Raw genomic sequence first — 12,743 nt, forward strand, 5'->3', positions numbered from 1 at the left:
GCGATCATGTTCTCTGCCGAGCGGTAACGGATATCAAGGAGGAGCTTTGATTCTATGAGGGAGAGCGACCACGATCGTGGAAGACCGTGTTCCCTTCCTCGTAGAATCGGAGCTCTTCCTTGACCAAGTACGGTGCCATCCAGTGGAGAAATGCTCGCCGATATGATCACGTAAGCAAGGTCAACTAGTACGGATGGTTATTTATTAAAACATGTTTTTGAGCTATAATGTATTAAAAATGAGTATAGAGATCTAGATAATTTTATAGTTTCTTAATTTTATTTGTTTATAAAAGGAGAAATTTATAGTGTATTAAAAAATGAGTATAGAGAGTAGATGGCAACTGCTTCCGGGTCCTCGGCCTCTCATGGGTTTCCAAAGCGACTTAGGCCGGGCCTCCCTCTCATTCCATGCGGCAAGTGTCATGATGAGACGAAGATTGTGATAGAGTACCAAGTGAAGAAGGAGGGTCCCAATAAGGATCGTATCTTCTACAAGTGTCCGGATCGCAATGTGAGTTATTTTATCGTATTTAATGATTATGGTTAGTTTATACCTATTTTCATGATGGTTGTGATTAAAGTTCTAATTTTTTGTTTTAATTTCAGTGGGATGGCAGTGGACGATGTTCAGGCTTCTACTGGGAGGAAGAGTATGTTGAACTCGTGCAAAAATATCTTGCACAACAGGCAGATACGGCGGCTAATGAGGCAGTGATCCAGCCGAAGAAGCCCAAAGATGTTGCACAATCGGGGGATCTGTCTGTTTTAGTTGAGATTGGTCGTGAAATCCTTGTGCTCCTGAAATGTATTTTAGCTTTAGTTCTTTTAGTGGTAGTTGGGATTGTCTACATTGTAGCGATGCTTTCATAAATTTATATCTTTTGTGGTGGCATGCATGTTGTATAAATAATTAATTATGATCTAGGTTTTAATATAATATTTATGTCATGTAATGCAGATGAGCTGTCATTGGATGTATAATGCTGATCGCCGCTCCCAAGAGTTCATTGACGGCATACATTCTTTGTTACGTGCGGCCGAGGCAAACAAACGCGACGGTTTCATGTGCTGCCCATGTGCCATATGTAAGAATACGGTGGAATATCCTTGCTCAAGGACTCTTCATTCACACTTTTTTAAGTTGGGTTTCATGCCAAACTATATTTGTTGGACAAAGCACGGAGAAACCGGTGTTGTAATGGAAGAAGGTGAAGAAGAACAATGGAACGATAATGATATTATTTCCGATGGTGCGTGCTTCAATGATACTGCAATGGGAGAAGCGGAAGAAGAGGTAGCCGTAGAAGATGAGCCAGCTGATGATCTTTCTCAGGTCATTTGTGACGCACAAAGAGAATGTGAAAGTGAAAAGGAGAAGATCAAGTTTGAGCGGATGCTAGAAGATCACAAGAAATTGTTGTACCCAACTTGTGATGCAGGGCAGAAAAAGTTGGGAACCACCCTAGAATTGCTGCAATAGAAGGCAAAGAATGGTGTATCTGACAAGGGATTTGGAGAGTTACTAAAAATCCAAAAGAAGATGCTTTCGAAGTACAATGAATTGCCCGCCACTATCTATGAAGCAAAACAAGTTGTCTGTCCTATGGGGCTAGAAATGGAGAAGATACATGCATGTCCTAATGACTGCATCCTGTACCGTGGCAAAGAGTACGAGAAATTGAATGCATGCCCGATATGCCATGCGTCGTGGTATAAGATCAGGCGAGATGACCCTAGTGATGTTGAGGGCGAACGTTCGCATAAGAAAATCCCTGCCAAGGTTATGTGGTATGCTCCTATAATACCACGCTTGAAACGTCTGTTCAGAAACAAAGAACATGTAAAATTGTTGCGATGGCACAAAGAAGACCGTAAGGTAGACAATATGTTGAGACACCCTGCTGATGGGTCCCAGTGGAGAGCAATCGACAGAGAATTCTCGGAGTTTGCAAATGACGCAAGAAACTTAAGGTTTGCTTTAAGTACAGATGGTATCAATCCTTTTGGAGAGCAAAACAGTAGTCATAGCACTTGGCTTGTTACTCTAAGTATCTACAACATTCCTCCTTGGTTATGCATGAAGCGGAAGTTCATTATGATGCCTGTGCTCATCCAAGGCCCGAAGCAACCTGGCAATGACATCGATGTGTACCTGAGACCACTTATTGACGAACTTCTCATTTTGTGGAATAAAAAAGGTGTACGTGTGTGGGATGAGTACAAACAGGAACACTTTGATCTGCGAGCATTGTTGTTCGTAACAATCAATGATTGGCTTGCTCTAAGTAATCTTTCAGGACAGTCAAACAAGGGATATAATGCATGCACACACTGCTTCAGTGATATTAGAGGTGTATTCTTGAAAAAATGTCGAAAGGTCATGTACCTTGGCCATCGTCGATTTCTTCCTGCAAATCACCCCGTAAGAAAGAAAGGCAAACATTTTAAAGGGAAGGCAGACCACCTGACCAAGCCTCACAACCAAACCGGTGAGGATGTACTCGATATGGTCAATGATGTGAAAGTCGTCTTTGGAAAAGGACATGGAAGCCAACCTGTTTCAAAAGACGCTAACGGTCACGCACCCATGTGGAAGAAGAAGTCCATATTTTGGGACCTACCCTATTGGCAAATCCTAGAGGTCCGCAGCTCAATCGACGTGATGCACCTGACGAAGAATCTTTGTGTGAACCTGCTAGGCTTTATGGGTGTGTATGGAAAGCCTAAGGACACATTTGAAGCACGACAGGACCTGCGTTGTTTGAGAGAAAGAGACAACCTGCATCCAGAGAAGATAGATGATGGACGCCATTACTTACGTCCTACTAGCTACACTCTAAGCAAAGAGGAGAAGGAAATCATGTTTGAATGCTTAAACAACATCAAGGTACCATCTGGATTCTCTTCGAATATAAAGGATATTATAAATGTGCCAGAGAAGAAATTCTGTAACTTAAAGTCCCATGACTGTCACGTTCTCATGACGCAATTACTTCCAGTTGCATTAAGAAGAATTCTACCTCCAAATATACGTCTAGCCACCGTGAAGCTATGTGCATTCCTCAATGCAATTTCTCAGAAGGCAATTGATCCAACTAATCTAGCTAAACTACAGAATGATGTGGTTTAATGTCTCGTCAGCTTTGAGTTGGTGTTCCCGCCTTCCTTCTTTGATATTATGACACACCTCCTAGTTCACCTAGTCAAGGAGATTTTCACTCTCGGTCCTGTGTTCCTACACAACATGTTCCCCTTAGAGAGATTCATGGGAGTCCTGAAGAAATATGTTCACAACCGTGCTCGTCCAGAAGGAAGCATCGCCAAGGGCTATGGAACAAAAGAGATCATTGAGTTCTGTGTTGACTTTATTCCCGACCTTGACTCGATTGGTGTTCCTGAATCGAGACATGAGGGGAGACTAAGCGGAAAGGGGACACTAGGGAGGAAAACATATATTGGTACGGATGATGATTATTTCAATAAAGCGCACTACACAGTTCTACAAAACTCCTCTTTGATAGATCCGTATATTGAGACACACAAGGATCTCTTACGATCCGAGTTTCCAAGGAAGACTGAAGCTTGGATTATGCGTAAGCACATGGAAACTTTCGGCGGTTGGTTGCGAAAAAAATGTCAAGGTGATGAGAGCATCCATGAGCAACTGTATTTATTGGCTATGCAACCATCATGGCATATCGTCACATACAAAGGGTACGAGATAAATGGGAACATATTCTACATAGTAGCCCAAGATAAAAGGAGTACCAACCAAAACAGTGGTGTCCGCATAGATGCCACAGACCCGAATGGGAATAAGCAGACATATTATGGACACATAGATGAAATATGGGAACTAGAATATGCACCTACTTTGAAGATCCCATTGTTCAAGTGCCAATGGGTCAAGGTGACCGGAGGCGGGGTAACAGTAGACAACGAGTATGGAATGACAACAGTAGACCTTAGTAATATTGGATACAAAGACAAACCATTCGTCCTTGCCAAGGATGTGAATCAGGTGTTCTATGTCAATGATATGTCTACCAAACCAAAAAGAGGGAAAAACGATAATGACTCAACCAAAGAGCCAAAGCGCCACATAGTTCTTTCAGGGAAAAGAGTCATCGTGGGAATTGAGGACAAGTCGGACATGTCAGAAGATTATGAAAAGAATGACCGAATATCGCCCTTCAAAGTGAACAAAGACCCTAGCATCTTAGTAAATGGTGAGGACACTCCATGGTTACGAAGCGATCATAACCAAGGGACATACGTAAATAAAAAGTTCACTGCTGTGCCCACTTGATGATATAGTGATTTAATGTAGTGTGTGTTTGAGATATTATGTAATAATTATGAATTCAGATGTTTATTATGTCATGTTTCAAATTAAATCAATGTTTGATTTGGTGGGATTTCTCTCTCAAAAAGGTAAATTAGGATACTGAGTGATGAAAAATTAAAATATTAACGTTAAAATGATGTGAAAAAAATTTCCTGTCCAAAACCAATAGTTTTAATAATTTTAATTAAACACTACATTTTTGCATTAACGAAATAATAAATATTAGTTACATTATATGTTTTATAATTGTAACAAAAAATAAAAAAAGTTAGGTTATAGATTTTTCCTATGTGCAATAAAGAAAAAGAAAATCCATATTTTTAACAAAATAATTTTATGCCTTTTATTTAATTTACTATGTATTTAACAAGAAAATCCATATTTCTATTAAAAAAGTCTGCTCAAAACAGGCGGAAAATGAAACTGCAGGCCACCTTTACTCCCGGGTGGGAAGCCCACCCGGGAGTAAAGGTGGGCTACAGTTTTGTGGCCCGCCAAAAAAACTCTTTACTCCCGGTTGGTAAGACGCACCGGAAGTAAAGGACCTTTACTCCCGGCTGGTGGCTGGCACCGGGAGTAAATCTCCCTGATATATAACCTCTAGCGCCTGGCGCAGATCGATCCGCTCTCTTCTTTCTCGTCGAACACCGCCACCCTCTAGCTTCTTCCTCGCGCCGCCATCCGTTCGCCTTCTGTGACACCGACGTCGTCTTCTTCCTCATGCGGCCTCCACCGCGCGCGCCCGTCGCCCTCCTCCGCGCCCTCCTCCACGCCCGAGGCCCTCCACCGCGCCCGAGGCCCTCCACTGCCGAGCTCGAGGTGATATGTTCGTCGATCTCTTTGTACATTCTCAGACGGTGGCCGGAAACTGAACATTGTTTCATGAATCTAGAACACTACCTTTGCTCAATAGAAGAATTTTTTCTATCTTCATAGATCAATGTTTGTTAATGAAATTTTATCCAAATATATTCATGTAGGGTCTTTTTTTGAAGGATTTGTTGTAGGATATATAATGGTCAAATAGGAAGTCAATTTGCATACCTAGTTTGTAAACTAAGTGTTTTTTAGTTTATAAAAAATATCACATGTGATGATGTAAGCATGGTTGGACTTGCATGCATGGCTACAGATAATGAAGGAAAACTTCAATGTTTCTTCATTTGTGAACTTTGAATATACAGATATAATATATTAATGTTGCTAAAGTAATATGAGCATTACATATTTTTTCCGGGAAGACTATCTTCAAACTTTATATTATAGCATCAGAGATCGCCTGTAGAAGAAGAAAATAAATTCTTATCATTTCGGAAATAGTAATGGTTATATTAGCAATAAGACACATATACTTACATTTCATAATGACTTATACTTACATTATCAGCATAGAATTTTCTCATATGATGAATGACTACATGGTTCACATGGTACATAGGATTACAACATCACGCACCGACACCGCCCCGGCCCGCCTCACATCATCGTCGTCGTCAGCACGCCGGCCCGCATCACGTCGTTGTCGTCCGCACACCGGCCACCGCGCCAACACGTATATATACGTCATTTGTATTCATATGCATGTATATATACGTCGCGGAGCACCACCGCCCTCGTTCGCCCATGCGTTTCTATGTATACGGTGGAGCACCGCCGCCCTCGTTCACCCATGTGTACAGACATATATACGGCGGAGTGGAGCACCGCCACTCTTGTCTCACCGCCCTCTCTCGTGGCCTAGTTGATCAACATTCATATTATCGTTATCGTTAATGCTAAACAATCACACCAGGGCAAACCGCGCTGTTGATGTCACCGACGTGGTTCGCCCTAGTCACCGACGCAATTCGCCCTCGGCCGTTTATGTATAGCCCTAATTCGCCCTAGTACCGACGCAGTTCGCCCTAGTGTGGCGAATTGCGTCCGTGACCGAGGGGCAAGATTTAATAATGCATATTGTTCGTAGATTTTACGCATGTAAGCAAAGATTTGACGTACTATATATTTGTTTTGTTTTTTGAAGCTAGATGGCCGACCCGAGAAACATGCATGAGGAGGAGTGGATGATGAATTTGATCAACACTGGCACTCAAGTTGCCGGCGATGATGGTGCTAAAAATAACGTGCAAGAGGATGCAGATGACGGGAGTCAGTACTTAGCTCTTGAACAAAATGAGCAACAACATATTGGCCAAGTATATATTTTTTATTATTAGCTATATATATTATCATATGTCTTATGTGTGCTCATGACATTAAAAATAATGTTTATGTTTTGTAGCCCTCTGGATCGACATCAACAACTACAACGAAGAGTAAAAATGTTCGAGGTCCCAAAAAGCCATTGGAGGGCCGCTTCATCATCTCAGAGTTCAATGTGGAAACAGGAGAACCGGGGGGGCCGAATAAAATGAAATTTGTGCACCACTGTGGTTACCTTGTATGGGACCGGCTCCCGATTAGTACCCGTGAATGGAAGAAGAAGACCAATGCTCCTCATATCAGTTTTGTCTCCGATCGTGATAAGGCGTTAATTTGGAAAGATGTCTTGGTACATTTCACGCTCCAAACAGATGGTTATGATGATATAATAGATGGTGATGAATTGAAGGAGCGAGTTAGGGATTGGGCAATGAAGAAGATGGCCACCCAGTTTCAGACTTGGAAGAAACACCTATACACGACGTATGTCAAGAAGAACATAGCACCAGATTTTGCTGTCCCAGGCCCGATCTCAAAGCAGAGGCCCTATTGGGATGAGTTTGTACAGTACAAGACTTTGGAAGAGGGTGTGAGTCAGGTGATAAAGAACCAACGTAATGCCCAACAGAAGACATACCACCATAACTTGGGATCAGGTGGCTACCCGACTGCCATTAAGAAGTGGAACAAAATGGAAGCAGACCTTCTTGCCAAGGGTATCAGACCAGAATCACTCGAGTGGGGAGAACGTGCAAAGAATTAGTTTTTCGCTCATGGGGGAACACTAGACCAGGAGATAGGGAAGTGCATTTATGGCACAAGACTACAAGAAGCAGCAGAAAGATTGTTTTATGCTCAGAGAGCTACTGCTAGTGGTGCGTTCAGGCCCAACAGAGAGAAGGATGAGCTGACATACGCCATCGGGACTATTGAACATGGTGGCCGAACTAGAGGCAAAGGAAGTGTCTCGTGGGAGCATGGATTCCCTCAGGACAGACCTTCCTACAGAAATCGCCAAAGAAAGAAGGAAGAAGAGGCACAACGGCTCTAGAGGTTGGAGGAAGCGGTGCGTGAAGCACAGGAGCGGGAAAAAACCTTGAAGCGAGAATGTAGGAGGAAATCAGAAGGCAAGTGCAAATAGCAGTGAGTGCAAGCAAGCAGGCATCAGAGCCAGAAATCAACATTAGCCAATCTGTTCAGTTGAAAAGCAGCTACGCTTCCACGGAGATACCAAATTAAGGGGACACAGGACTGCGCTTCCCTGTGGATGACATCACTGAACCTTGTACAATGTGTGAGCTACACATTCCGAAGGAGAATTCCACAATCAAGGTGGCTATCGGTCTTGTTAATCCTATCGACCGAACCAAGACACCAATGATTCATGGGAATATAATCCAAGAAGGATATGCTACCATCTCGGTAGATAAAGCTGAAAAAGGTTTTAGTGATTTGCCTCTTGACGTTCCTGGAGGTGATGGCGAGAAGACTCTAGGAGAAGCGGAGAAGACATTCATTCTATGGCGCAAGCGCTACATCATCATTCCAGGCATGTCGGCTCCACCTCCTCCTGAACTACCTCACCATAGGTACGTGCGGATGAAAACACTACATCATTAATTTGTATTGGCTTAAATAATTAACAATCTGCTCATAATAATATGTCATTCCTTTTTTTGTAGCAGATCCTCCCCCAACCTAAATCCAATTGTTCAATTGCCAGATCATCATAGTGCTCTGTACGATGACATTGTGTTGGAAGACGAGGCTGCATCCACACCATCTCCAAGGAGGTCTCCAACGCCGCAGCCGCCACCTCCAAGGAGGTCTCCAACGCCGCTGCCAACACCTCTAAGGAGGTCTCCAACGCCTCCCCCGCCCCCGCCTACCAAGAAGCCTAGCAAGAGGCCAGCCCCTCAAACGAAGAACCAGTCCCCGCCTGCAAAGAAAGCCACCGTGAAACCAAGGGCTATTCCCAAAATAATATCTGAAGAGAAGGAAGAAGGAACTGATGCATATAAAAAAGACATGTCTAGATTCTATGACAAACTTAAAATGAATCAAGAAGCAAGGAGAAACCCAGAGAAACTGTACTTCTTCGTAGCTCCAGATATTCTAAGAAAAAAGGTGACTTCTTACCAGCAACAATAGCGGGAATCTCGTAAGCCGTCCAAATCAACGTTATCGGACTATGACCGTACTCTCACCAAGTCAATTGAGGCGGCACAGAAAAAGAAGCGGGCAGGGAAAGGAGTTGCCCAACTCGGACAACAAGCGCACCAATCAATCCCCCCGCTAGTTGTTGGTAATGAATATGGTTCGAATTTAGGATTAATGCATCAGGCAAACATACCTCCGGATGTCGATTTGGATCACCTTGGTGAATTTATTGATGAGACTAGTCTCGACCTTTACTAGATGTTTGGTGATGGAAACATTGAGAGTGTGGCAGAGGTTGATATTTGGAAGAAAAAATTTGTACTAGGCCAGAGTCTATACAACCCTCAAGCCTTATCTGATCTGGGGACGCAAATGTACCTGCTAAACAAGTGGTACATGCAGGCGTCTACCAGTGGAGACTTCTGCGTTGGTGTTAGAATTAGAGATGAACATTGGTTCTGTGGCGATGATGTTATGTATGTTGACTTTGCATAATTTCATCAACTATGCCACCTGACCTCTCTGGACAAAGTTATCATTAGCTGCTATTGCCTGTAAGTAATAATTCTTTCGATCTATTATTAAACTCATCATATGTGTGTATATGCATATAAATTATCCTAACAAGTACTATATATATGTAGATTTACAATGACAGAGCTCAGAAAGGAAGGCTGCAATGAAATTGGTTTTGTTGATCCCCATATAGTATTCAAAGACCCAATTACTCCAAAGACTAATTGGAAGAATGAGTCAGAGAGTAACCTCATGAACTTCTTAGTGAACCAACGCCACAAGAAGGATATACTCTTTCCCTATAACTTCAAATGAGTGTTAATCATGTCGATCATCCTTAATGGCTCATATGTTGATTCTAGTTAATTAATGAGTATTATGCGTTATATCCTATAAACACATGCAACAATCACTGGATATTTATGGACATCGATCTGGTGAAAAGTCACTTGATAATCTATGACTCGATGAGAAAACCACAACAAGACTACCAAGATATGATAGATATTATCCAGAGGTAATTTCGGGATCTCTAGCAACTATATATACACACAAACATGATGATTAACTATATCTGATGATGTGGCAAATTTTTTATTGGGCAGTGTTTGGAAAACCTTTATTGAGAAGTAACACATGGAAAAATGCAAAGCGCCACTGAATGTAATTCCTTTGAAAGTAAGTTCCATGAATCGCATCATCTTTATTAATTAAACATATAGCTTTCACCGGATCACCAGATTGGATGCCAAATCTTTTTCTCGTAAAGTGGTGTCTGAGGCAGGAACAGGGGAACAACTACTGTGGTTACTATGTTTGCAAGTTTATCAAGGTGGTCTCCCAAAGAACTCCTACAGAGAGACTCAAAGTACGTTAAAAATACACTATATATTCATTTAATTATTATTATTGATTGTGTTACTATGTCTTTATATATATATATATATATATATGTGTACATATATTAATTTATTTTCCTTTAATTCAAACATGTAGACTCGATGGTTGGAGGAAAAGGTCATACGGCAAGATCAAATCAAAGCAATTCAAGAGTCTATAGCCGGATTTTTTAATGAGCAGGTCATCGATTCTAAGGGCGAGTTCTACTTCGTCCCAACACTGCCATTGAAGCCAAGCTAGAGGATGAGAGGAAACTTGTTATGTCACAACAACTGTAATGTAATCTTTTGTAATATATGTACATGAAATAATATAATGTAAAATACACATATGCATGCATGCATGTAAATATATATATGATGCATGCATTATATATATATATATATATATATATATATATATATATATATATATATATATATATATATATATTTCTATGCTTGAATTGTGTGATTTAATACGTTCATTGTGCTTGAACCGAAACATACTATACGCGCGTATAAATGTATAATTAGCAGCGTACAATACGACTTCGAAAACCTATTTTGAAAAGAAAACAAAAAAATGAAAAGAAAAGAAAAAAGAAAAAAACATTTAGTCCCGGTTCGTATTACCAACCGGGACTAAAGGTGCCGGCCATCGTGGCATGTTAGGAGGCACCTTTAGTCCCGGTTGGTGTTACCCACCGGGACTAAAGGTACTCCTTTAGTCCTGGTTCCTGACCCGGGACTAAAGGACCCCCTTTAGTCCCGGATGCTTGCTCCCGGGTGGGGAACCGGGACTAGAGGGGGTTCCCCACCGGGAGTAAAGCTCTGTTCTCTACCAGTGGGCCTACCTGGAGCCGCCGCCACCGCCACTGCCATGGCCGGCGCGGGCGCGGGGAGGCGGGAGCAGAGGAAGAGGCACACCTGCCGTCGCGCCGTCCCGCAGCCGAGCGGAGGTGGCCGGAGCTGTAGGCGGAGGAGGCAGGTGGGGAGCAGAGGAAGAAGGCCCCCACGCCGTGGGTCATGGAGGAGTGGTAGAAGAGGATAAGGATGAGAAGGATAAGGCTGCACGCATCACACAAGCATACAAATCCCAACCACAACAAAGCCTGCAATGTCAGAGACATGGCGTGAGACTAGGCGCAGCCCGGACTCCACTAGGGCGTGGCAAACGAGCGGCGGAGAGAGCATGTGGGCCCTAGACGGCATAGATAAAAAAATCTATGTGTTTTTTTGGTGTTAAAACATACGTGTGTTGTATAGTATTTCTGTTTCAAAATAGTGCATGATAATGAGATACCACCATGGCAATAAACGCGTATGTTTTCTTAGTATTAATTTGTTTTAAATTTTTTGATTTGATGTAAGGCAAACGTCTACTTCAAGGCCTTTCTCGGAACGCGTAGCTGCAAGGGCCGTGAGTAGACTGACTGTCCAATTAGTCAAGTTGATGTAAGGTGGTTTTGCCCTGCGATATGATTTATAGCCAAGTCCATAGCAGGCATCCATTGACCGTGGTCGTCGTCGATCGCCACGAGCCACCACAGCCGCTAGCTAGCCTTTCATAGGTTCTCCAACAATCCGATCCGGTGGCAGTGAGAGCATGGAGCTGGCCTACTTGTTAGTTCTGCTAGGCGTGATCTTCCTCTACTTTCAGCTCATCCTAGGGCGCATTTGCCGCTGGAGCAGCAGCTGGTTCGTGCGGAAGGGCGCGGAGGCGTCCTACAACCTGTCCAACTTGGTGGCCACCGTCGCCCTGGGCTTGATGCCCAAGGAGCACAGCGCTGCGGTATGGATCCTGTACCTCACCGTGCTCAACAACTCCCTGGCGGCTTACGACCGGGAGAACGAGCTGCTGCACCTCTGGACCGGCGTCAACATCTTGCTGTTCTGTCTCCGGACGGTGAGCACCATCCGCCACGCTGGCATCCACGGTGCGGCTGGGCCCGTGGCGTATGCCTTGGTGGTCGCCGTGGTGATGGCGTCCGCCTACTGCAAGATCGTCATCGCCTGGGCAAGCGCTTCTAAGCGCTACTCGGAAGAAGTAGTGAAGTACATGAAGCGACTGAAAGCCAGCAGGCAGAATCCGGGACAGTACTACTACAACGCCACCACCCTGGCGGGCTACAGGTACGCGGTCACCCTGGATCCGTTGACAACCGTGCATGATATCTACTTGAGGAACCTGGATCAGGAAGCAGGCGGCTATGTCGTGGAGCAGCGCCGGCGGAAGGACTTGTGCCTTTCCTTCGCCCTGTTCCGGCTGCTATTCCGGCGCTACCACGGGCTCCCCTGCGACGAAGCCGACCTCCCAGAGACCTGCGAGCTCATCACCAGGGGGCTGCTGGTGCCGCAGCAGCCGGCGGGCGATGGCGATGAGGACAGGAGGGTCTTCCGCGTGGCTGAAGTGGAGCTGGGTTTCCTCCATGACCACGTCCACGGCGGCTACGTCCTCTGGTCCCGCGAGCACCGTGTCTGCTACTGCATCGTCGTGTTTCTCAAGGCGATCCTCATGTACGTCGCGAGCCCGGCCCTGTACCTCTACCTTGCGACAGGGGGGGGGGGGGGGGGGGGGGGGGGGGGGGGGCAGACGACCTGCGGTCACCACCACCAGCTGCTGCCTTTTTCCTG

The 12,743-nt window shown here is 44.1% G+C and overlaps 1 long non-coding RNA gene across 1 annotated transcript; it reads left to right on the plus strand.

Annotated features, from left to right (window-relative positions):
- The first annotated feature begins 477 nt into the window (after window positions 1–477).
- Window positions 478–873, plus strand: LOC136508055 (uncharacterized). Its single transcript, XR_010771840.1, has 2 exons — window positions 478–513; window positions 609–873. It is a non-coding gene; the product is annotated as an uncharacterized lncRNA (long non-coding RNA).
- Window positions 874–12,743: the final 11,870 nt, after the last annotated feature.

The sequence above is a fragment of the Miscanthus floridulus genome, chromosome 15, assembly GCF_019320115.1.
Source record: "Miscanthus floridulus cultivar M001 chromosome 15, ASM1932011v1, whole genome shotgun sequence".
Taxonomy (NCBI): Eukaryota; Viridiplantae; Streptophyta; class Magnoliopsida; order Poales; family Poaceae; genus Miscanthus; species Miscanthus floridulus.